At 40.6% G+C, this 10,080-nt stretch overlaps 2 non-coding genes across 2 annotated transcripts; both read left to right on the forward strand.

The window, feature by feature from the left end:
* Positions 1-388: 388 nt before the first annotated feature.
* On the forward strand, positions 389-494 carry LOC122127628. Its single transcript, XR_006151224.1, has one exon. It is a non-coding gene; the product is annotated as a U6 spliceosomal RNA (small nuclear RNA).
* Positions 495-9,589: 9,095 nt separating this feature from the next.
* On the forward strand, positions 9,590-9,692 carry LOC122127623. Its single transcript, XR_006151222.1, has one exon. It is a non-coding gene; the product is annotated as a U6 spliceosomal RNA (small nuclear RNA).
* Positions 9,693-10,080: the final 388 nt, after the last annotated feature.

Genomic DNA, 10,080 nt, shown 5'->3' on the forward strand with positions numbered 1-10,080 from the left:
TAGTAATATATGTCTGCTACCATAAATCTTAACTACTTCATGGAAAATTTTTATGACCTGCGAAACAGTCCCTATTTTAGCATATTTAAGCAAATTCCCAGAATTAAACACATTTAAAGCATTAAAACTTTAACAAACCTTAACCCTTGCTGCAATGTTCATTATGACAGGTGCCTTGTAGAGAATAATTGAACTCCTCCTTCTACACATCTCTGGAACCACAAATATTTGGAATTACTTTGTTTTTGACATATCAATTTTGAGTTTCTTCTTAAATCTGTGCTTATGTAAGAAATACATATTTCATGACCATTCTTTTGTATTTACTTTTTGTTGAATTCTCTAGTTTAAGAAAATCAATTACACTTTATATATAAAAAAATGTTTTGTGCTCAATTTGGCAGCACATACCCTAAAACTGGAATGATACAGAGAAAATGAGCATAGCTCCTTCGAAGGATGACAAACAAATTCCTGAAGCGTTCAATATTTTTACAAGGACAGATGCTGGAGTGAATGTGGCCAGAAGAAAACACTACTGAATTCTTGGTGAGAGTGTAAACTTGTTCAACCCCTTTGAAAAGCAGAATGGAGGTTCTTCAAAAGATTCCACATAGAGCTCCTCTATGACGCAGCAATCCTTCTTTTTGCAATTCACCCAAATGATCAGAAACAAGACCATACTAAAACTACAAGCACAACTATGTTTATTGCAGCATTATTTACCATAGGTAAGATATGGAACCAACCCGATGCCCCTCAGTACATGAATGGATCAAGAAAATGGTGTGTGTGTGTGTGTGTGTGTGTGTGTGTGTGTGTGTGTGTGTGTGTGTGTAACTGTGACCCCTCTGTACAGTACTTTTACAGTTAAAAACCTATAAAAATGTTCTGAGATGGAAGAGTTTATTCCCCCAATTTTATCCATATAATATCGTTAACAAAGCAGATTTTTAAATACTAAGTAGAATGTGCTATGTATTACAGAAACCATTACATGTAATGAGCAACCAGAAATAATGTTATCAATTGACTATGCACTGCTTCCAAGGAAGCCAGATGGATAATTTCTCATGCTGTAAATCAAACTGTTGATCTTATGTCTTGATAGTGTAAAAATATCAGGGACAGAATAATGAAGGAATGTTGTAGACTGAGGTGAAATCATATGAAAATATACAAACCTGATAAAACATATAAGTATCTGAGCAGTATATTGTGTTTTAAATCATTTGTGTTACATTGCAAAGATAATGAAGACCTATTAGAATGAATTATCTTTTTGATATCCTATCGTAGGTCCTTAGAAGGATGAACTCTTTCCTCATTCTTGTAGAGGCTTCATCAGATGAGAGGAACTGTATTTTTTGTTTGCTTCCTTCCATTTATTCTTCACTCTGAAATATGAGCTACATGATACTGAAATACACCAAGGAAAATTAAACATACAGGCTTTGGAAAGATCAATCAATGTAAAATAAATAAAATTCGTATAACCTTGTAAAAGGTCTAAATAAATTAATTTATATAATCTCAAGTGTAAACAGAAAATGATTTAAGCAATGTCATGTAATTGAAAAATGAAAATTTTTAGGCGATACTTAATTTTTTCCTTTCTACTACATTGAATTAATGATTGATTTTGTATAGAGAGATTAAAGATGAGATTAACAAGAAGCTTGGTTAAAACTGGGCATAAATTCTGAATAGACATGTATTCCAAAATCTATGAAAATCGCCAGTGGGTTTACAAAGTTGTGTTTAATGCTACTTCTATGCTGGCTTAAGCTTTGGGAACAGAAGTCATTAGAGAAATGCAATTCAAAATTAATATGATACTCCTTCATAACTATTACAACTCTTATTAAAAAAAATCAAAGGAACCAGTTGTGGTGGCAGTCAATTTGGTCTAGAAACCCCTCTAAGGAGAGAGCAAGATGAGGCATTGGCTTAAGTGAGCCGCTCAATGTCTGCCATCCAAGAAGGAAAAACATTGGAGTGAGGCTCAAGGCCATATGCCTTTGGGCTTGGGTCCTTCCCTTGATTATAGCTTCTGCAAGTTGGTCTGCCTGAGATTGTACCTGAGGTGTGCCCCCAGGGGAGTGTGAACCCATTCTAATGGCTCCTCCCTTTGAATTAAAACTGCAGAAATCAATGTAACACCTCCAAACCACCAAAGGGAAATGGGCTCAAAAATAGAATACCTCTTCAGGAAAACTTCATCCAGGGCTTTTTGGAACTGCAAAAATATTGCCCAATGGCTGTCTGTAATAACTTCTTGCGGCGTCCTGCCTTTTAGTAGGGCAAATAAGGCACACCACACACTCTCTTTAGGAACAGGAACCCATGGAAACAGCCAATTGGTTTCCCCTAAAAGGCTCTGAAGTTGGGATAAGGTCAGAGAGGTTGGAATATCCAGCAAAGGCTTAAGGAGACTGGCTTGAGTCAAGGTAAGGTGGAACCAGAGCACCTTAAAAGAAGGTAACTTTTGAATTATATTGAGTGCTATGGTGAAGCCCCCCTTTCTTAATATGATGCGATCCTGGGCCAGAAGGCCCTCCAGGTGTCCTAGGTCTTGGTGCCCCACAATTATATCATCCGGGTAGGCAAACACAAGAGAGGTATCTGAACCCAGCACAGGCCCTAAAAGTGTGGCCAAGTATTGTTGGCAAAAGGCCAGGTTATTTGCCATTCCCTGTGGCAGCACCGTCCATTCAAACCTCCAATCAGGCAGGGAAAAATTAAGAGAAGGGATGGAGAAAGCAAACTTTTTACAGTCATCTGGATGCAGGAGGACAGAAAAAAACAATCTTTAATATCAATCACACCAAGGTATATTCTGAAGGTATAGCAGGAGTCCAGAGCATACCTCTAAGGGATGTTCCTACTAGCTCCATCCTTTCATTTACCTTTCATAGATCTTGGAGCTTACACCTAGCCCCAGAGGCCTTTTGAATAACAAATATGGGTGTGTTCCAAGGACTCATAGAAGGGCATATGTACCCAAGGTTTATCTCCACCAGAAGGTGGAGGACTGCAAGTTTAGGTTTTATCAATGGCCACCACTCCACTCAGGTAGGGCTTCCTATCTAAATCAAACTTGGATCCACAATTCTTTTTCCAATGGTATCCATTTCTGCCCCTGGGTCAGGGTGTAGGGGGAGGTTAGGCCCCCCTAGGGCCAGTTGGCAGGGGATTGTTGTGAACAGTCCCTCTTAAAGTGCCCCTCCTGCCCACATTTAAAACAAGTCCCTTTCCCCGATGGTCTTGGGGTTCCTTGGCCCTGGGCTGTCAGTGCTTGAGTAATAGCCACAGTCATTGCAGATGTCTGAACATGTAAAGCTAAAGCTAATGATTGGGACTGGTGCTGTTGCATTCCCACATCCTGTGAGGCCATCACCCATCTTCTCAGAAAACACTCTCTCAATCCCATGCAGGCCATGTGGTGGTCTGCATTCATCTCTTCCCAGAGCAGCAGCTTTACAAACTGATCTTGGAGGTTCTCTGCTGGCAGCTTGTGGTTAATACTCTGTTGGACTCCATCTACAAACTCAACTAGAGGCTCACCAGGTTTTTGTGTAACTCCTGCTATGAGGGACTCAGTGGGCCCATCATCCAGTTTGTACCACGTGGCAAGTCCTGCCTGAATCACCTGGTCATGGTATGAGCCAGGTATTGCGGCATGTTGGACCCTAGTGGAGTACCATTCCCCATCCCTTGTAATAGGTATCACAGATTGAGCCTGCCAGTTATTCTCCGCTCGCACTCTACATTCCTCCTTAAAGAAAGGCACCATTTAATAAACTGAGAACAAGTGAGGAAGGCTTTGGCCACATCTAGACAGTCCTTAGGGACACATGGGTGATAAGCAATGTCCTGTAATAAGGTCTGGGCCCAAGGAGAGTTTGGGCCATCCTCCTCCACTGCCTTGTGGAGCTCTTTAAGATCTTTAGCTTCCCATGGATACCATTCCAAGGGCCAGATTTACCAGATACACTTGGGGAAGCAAATCCCGTGGCCCAGGGTCCGGGGTCCTGGGTGGCCCTTCCTTTCCAGGGTAGGCCTCCAATTAGGTTATTTCCACACCCCTCGGCCCCTCCATGGAAGGTTGGTAGGGGTCCAGGTCTTGCAGGTCCCTCTCACAGGTTGCGTAGGGCGCCGTACCTCTCCCTCAATCGGGGAAATAGAGTGGGGACCTAGGATCCACCCGGGGCACCTGAGTCAGAGGGGGTAACTTTCACCTTCATTTTGATTTCCACTGTGCATGTTTCAGTGCATTATTGGATGAATTTGACCCATTCCTTTTCCTTCTCACTTCTCAAGTCCTCCTTTATTGACTCTAGGCCTAATGCTGCCTCCTCCTCCTACTTCTGTGAAATAGCATTACCCATACTAAGGGTTTCACTTACCCTGTGAGACTGCTTAGCCTCCGCTGGTATCTTTTCCCTTCAAGCCCCACGTTGGGTGCCAGATGTTGGGTCTTCGTCCATCCCACAAAAGATGAATGGGGTCCAAGGAAAGGTAAGTGCGGCTGCTTCCTCATTCCCTGGCCTCCCTTAGCCAGGGAGATAATCAGACACAGCAGGGAGTCAAGTGAAGCAGGAAATTCATTTATTAACTCAGAGCAAGCTCTTTTTTAAAGCAAAAAAGACCAGGTGTGCATGGGAGGGGAGGAAGAAGAACCTTATCATGCACCTAAGCTTCCACGGGATGGTTAGTCACGGAACGTAAAGCAAATTGGGCTCTGCCCACACTACTCCCCCTCAGCGCCATCTTTGCTGCCCATGTGCTCCACAATCAAAGACCTCGGAGTCAAAGCTGACACACTAAAAACTTCAAAGGATGAAATAAGTGACCTAGGGTCTCCTTGTCACAGGCCAAAATTTTCTTAAAAGAGACCCAGAAACACAACAAATTAAACAAAGGTTGGACAAATGGGATTGCATGGAATTGCAGAGCTTCTGCATGGCAAAGGACATAGCTAGCAAGATCACCAGAAAGCCCACTGATTGGGAGAAGATCTTCACTAAACATACAACCGACAAGGGTCTCATATCTACAATATAACTGGAACTCACAAAATTAAATGCCCCAACAACAAATCCTCAAAGAAACAACTGCCCAATAAATAAGTGGGCTATAGACTTACAGAGGAACTTCGCTGAAGAAGAAAGAAGTATGGCCAATAGACACATGAAGAAATGCTCAACTTCCCTAACCATAAGAGAAATGCCAAACAACATTGTGATACCACCTCACTCCAATTAGAATGGCTATAACGAAGAACTCTAATAACAACAGATGCTAGAGGGGATGCGCACAGAAGGGAACCCTACTGCATTGTTGGTGGGAGTGTAAACTTGTTCAGCCACTTTGGATAGTAGTATGGAGGGTCCTCAAAAGACTCCACATAGTGCTCCCCTATGACCCACCAATCCCACTTTTGGGCATTTACCCAAATGATCACAAACAAGAGCACACTAATGGTACCAGCAAAGCTTTGTTTATTGCAGCATTGTTTACCATAGCTAAGATGTGGAACCAACCCAGATGCCCCTCAGTAGATGAATGGATCAAGAAAATGTGGTATATATACACAATGGAATTCTATGCCTCCATCAGAAAGAATGGCATTGCCCCATTTGTTAAGAAATGGAAAGACTTGGAAAAATTATATTAAGTGAAGTAAGCCGTGCCCAAACAAACATAGGTACCATGGTTTCCTTTATTTGCATAAACTAGTATGCCTGACACAAGCAGAAAAGGTCAGATAAGTTGATGGTAGGTGAAATGAACTCCAAGATAAGGATTCAAATGGTTTTTCTTTCTTGCAATTGTTTCTAACATACTTATGAGATGATTTCTTTGTTGCTTTGTATGTCCCTCCCCCACGGTATAACCCCTGCTTTCATTGTATTTGAGGTTGATATAATTTGTGGAGGGCTAGGGCAAAAACAAACTGTTTATAGGGATACAGCTGGACCCATTGCAATAATAAGATGTACAAGATGTTACGTCAAAAAATCAACTTTACAATTTGGCTGGGAGGTGGATTAGGAAGGGGGAGTGATTTGAAGGGATTCAAAGGGGAAACAAAGGAGCAGGCAACAATGCTTGATAAGAAATATACTCATGAATGTTGAATGAAGACTGCGGAAATGAAGCTGGAGGCTATCAATTTTTCGCATAGATAGCAGTTTAGTGTTCCAGTGAACAGTCCTAGCCTAGAGAATCACACCAAGTGTGCGATCACTGTACAGAGAGTTTGGCCAGAGAGGAAAAATCCAGGCAGACCTGAGCACTTGCTTGCAGCTGTGGCAAGGCGTTGGTGGTGGCGGCCATAGCCACCCTACCTAAACACAGAGAATCCGGGACAAAGGAGCCAGACCCAGGGGGCTAGCGGATTCTATTCAACACCAGCAAGAACTGGCAAGGAGCAAATATCTTCATCCTGCAGATCACAGACTAAAGATGACCAGGGAACCAACACTCCAGCGTGAGTAGAACCCTGACATCCTCACTCCTTCTCAGGAAGCAGAGGGGGGAAGTCCACCTCTCCCCACCCCCAGCACCAGAGATCTCCATTTTTGATACTGAAAAAGGCCCTGCTGAGGATCTAGGAACAACTCAGGCCTTGGATGAAAACTGGAGTCATTTATCAGGTCACAGGAAGCTGACCTGACATTCCAGGCTTAGCTCCACCCAAGGGAAAGTCACCAAGCTCAAGCAGAAGATCCTTGGTCCCCACAGGTGTGGCTTTCTTCTGGGTAAACAGAGACAGAGGCTGCCCCTCCCTACAGCAACCTAGAAAAACAATTGAAATTCAGTATACATAAACCCTGAGAATGGCTCTAGGCTGGGCTTTGTGAGTATATCAGAAGCTATCCCCTCAGGGAAAAGCTACTGTTTGGTGAAAGGCCTCAACTCTACCCAGAACCTAGCCTCATCACACCATCTCCAAACTAGAGGAAACAGCCATCTCCTTCTTTGCCATCTCCTTCTTTTGTGATAATCAAAGCAGATCTCCCTCCCACTGAACTAGCGAGGAGGAGGATCACAAAATCCTGGGTAAAGCAGAGCATTTTTTTGCCTGCTCAAACAAACTGACTTAAGTAACCAATCAAGACAGACCAGACAGTAACCACAAGCAGACCTGAGACTCCACCAAGAGATTGGTTAGAACACAAGGGAGATAAAAGATCTTCCCATGCACGCACCCCCTTTCCCAATCAAAGAACTCTTTTTTATACCTTTTTTTAATTTTTAAAAAAGTTTGAAATTATATTTTAAAAATTGTTTTCTATTAATCTTTTTTGTCCTCGCATAATTTTTATTTTAGGTGTGTGTGTGTGTGTGTGTGTGTGTGTGTGTGTGTGTGTGTGTGTGTGTGTGTGTGTGTCTGTGTGTGTGTGTGTCTGTGTGTGTGTGTCTGTGTGTGTCTGTGTGTGTTTTAATCTCTACTGGGTTTTTGGTCCTTTTTTTCTTTTTTCTTTATCTCTTCTTTTTTTTTCTTTTTCATTTTTTTCTTCCCTTTCTTCTTTTTGGGTGACTTAATTGCTGTTTTGCTCATCCTCAGATACATACCTGTCATCGATCATTAGACCTTATCTCCCTTGTGTACATATTTAGCCCAGAAATTTATTACTCAATTCAAAACCTCTAAGGCTTAAATTCTTTAATAGTAGTATTATCTACTCCTACCTATATAATTTTAAGAACTTTTATTTTTTAGCTTTTCTTCTCTCAATATCACTTCTTTACCCTTTCATAATTTTTGTGTTTCACTTTATATGTAAAGTTTTGTTTTTCCATTTTCTCTTGTTTTTTTAAGTCTCTCCAATAATTCTTCCCAAACTATTTCCCTCTCTGAAATTAGGACTTGGCCAAATACACTCTCTTTTTACCTACCACATCCCTCTAATCCTACTTTTCCCCACATTTCTCCCTAAACCTAATAACTTCTCGTTTGCCAAATTCTTCTTTTCTGTTCTTAGCCCATTAGTACATAGTTGTTTAATGTTGAATAGATTGTATCTGTTGAAGTATGGAGGTTCCTCAAAAGACTTCACATAGAGCTCCCCTATGACCCAGCAATCCCAATTTTTGGCATTTACCCAAATGGTAACAAACAAGACCATACTAAAGCTACCAACACAACTGTTTATTGCAGCATTCTTTAAGAGAGCTATGATATGGAACCAATCCAGATGCCACTCCGCAGATGAATGGATCAAGAAAATGTGGTATATATACACAATGGAATTCTATGCCTCCATCAGAAAGGATGACATTGACCCATTTGTTAAGAACTGGAAATACTTGGATAAAAGTATATTAAGTGAAGAAAGCCAGGCCCAAAGAAACATAGGTCCCATGGTTTCCCTTATTGACAATAACTAGTGTATGTCTGAGACAAGCAGAAAAGGTCAGATAAGTTGATTTTACGTGAAATGAACCCCAATATAAATATTCATATTTTTTTCCTTCTTGCATTTGTTTCAAACATATTAATAAGATGATTGCTTTTTTGTGTTCTATGTCCCTCCCCACGGTATAACCCCAGCTTTCATTGTATTTGATATTGATATAGTTTGTGGATGGGAAGGGCAAAAGCAAACCTTTTAAATAGGGATACAGGTGGACCCATTGCAGCAATGAGATGTACAAGTCGTTATGCTGAAATTCGAACTTTGCAACTTCGGGCAGTTCGGGGAGCGGATGGGGTGTGGTGGAAGATATGAGGGGAAGGGGAAACCAAGGAGGAAGTAATAATGCTTGATAAAATATATACTCATTACCTTTCCTCTGTAATTGTAACAACTCTGTATGGTATTTTCATGATAAAAAATTTTTTAAAAGGATATAAAATATTTTGATTTTAAAACATTATATATTTGTATATGTATATATATGTATGTATATATGTATATATATGAATATACATATATATATATGTATATATGTATATATATTCATTACCTTGCCCATTATCCCCTCTGTACGATATTTTCACAATAAATAAATTATCTGAAAAAAATGGTATCAGTCGATAGTGCATATAATTTTATTTTTCACTACAAACATAGAATGTAGTAAAAATTTTCGTAACAATTACCGTGCACTAGGTTGTGGGCAGATTCTAATGGAAATTATACACTGTGTTTATGTAGAGAATTTGAGCATCCAAAATTTTAATATGCTTGTGGTCCTAAAACCAATACCTTGCTGATATTGAGTGACAAATACAACTTCCTATAAGTACAGAAGTTTTCCTTGTATCTTTTCAATTTATATTTTTATTTTAAATTTCCTGTGCAGATGGGTTACAGTTACATAAGTAAGGTAATGAGTCCATTTCTTATTGAGCATTGTTGCCCCCTCCTTTGTCTTTCCCCTACCATTCCGCCCCTTCATACCTCCCCAACATGTCACTCCACGCACCCCCCCCCATAGAGTGTCTTGTACATTTCACTGTTACAATGTGGCAACCTGTATCCTTTCCTTGTATTTTAAATGAAGAAATGCTGGCTTGATTTATGCTGATTCTACTGGTGTAGACGCACCTATAATCACTCGCCAAGTGCAGGAGCACAAAATGAAATGCGTAGCAGAAACATTGGAACATTTCAGAGAAGATTAGCATGGCTCATGCACAAGGATGAAGGCAAATTCCTGAAGCATTCCATACTTTTACAACAGATGCTGGAGGGGATGTGGCCACCAGGGAACCGTACTGCATTCTTGGTGGGAGTATAAAACTTGTTCAACCACTTTGGAAAATAGTATGGAGGTTCCTCAAAAAACTCCACATAGAGCTCCCCTATGACCCAGCAATCCCACTTTGGGACATTTACCCAAATGATCACAAACAAGACCATACTAAAGCTACCAACACAACTGTGGTATATATACACAATGGAATTCTATGCCTCCATCAGAAAGAATAACGTTGCCCCATTTGTTAGTAACTGGAAAGTCTTGGTAAAAATTATATTAAGTGAAGTAAGCCACGTCCAAATTAACATTGGTCCCATGGTTTCCCTAATTTTCAACAACTAATATTTGTCTGGGTTAAGAAGA

Source organism: Dipodomys spectabilis, unplaced genomic scaffold, assembly GCF_019054845.1.
Source record: "Dipodomys spectabilis isolate Male_0828 unplaced genomic scaffold, ASM1905484v1 ptg000305l, whole genome shotgun sequence".
NCBI lineage: Eukaryota > Metazoa > Chordata > Mammalia > Rodentia > Heteromyidae > Dipodomys > Dipodomys spectabilis.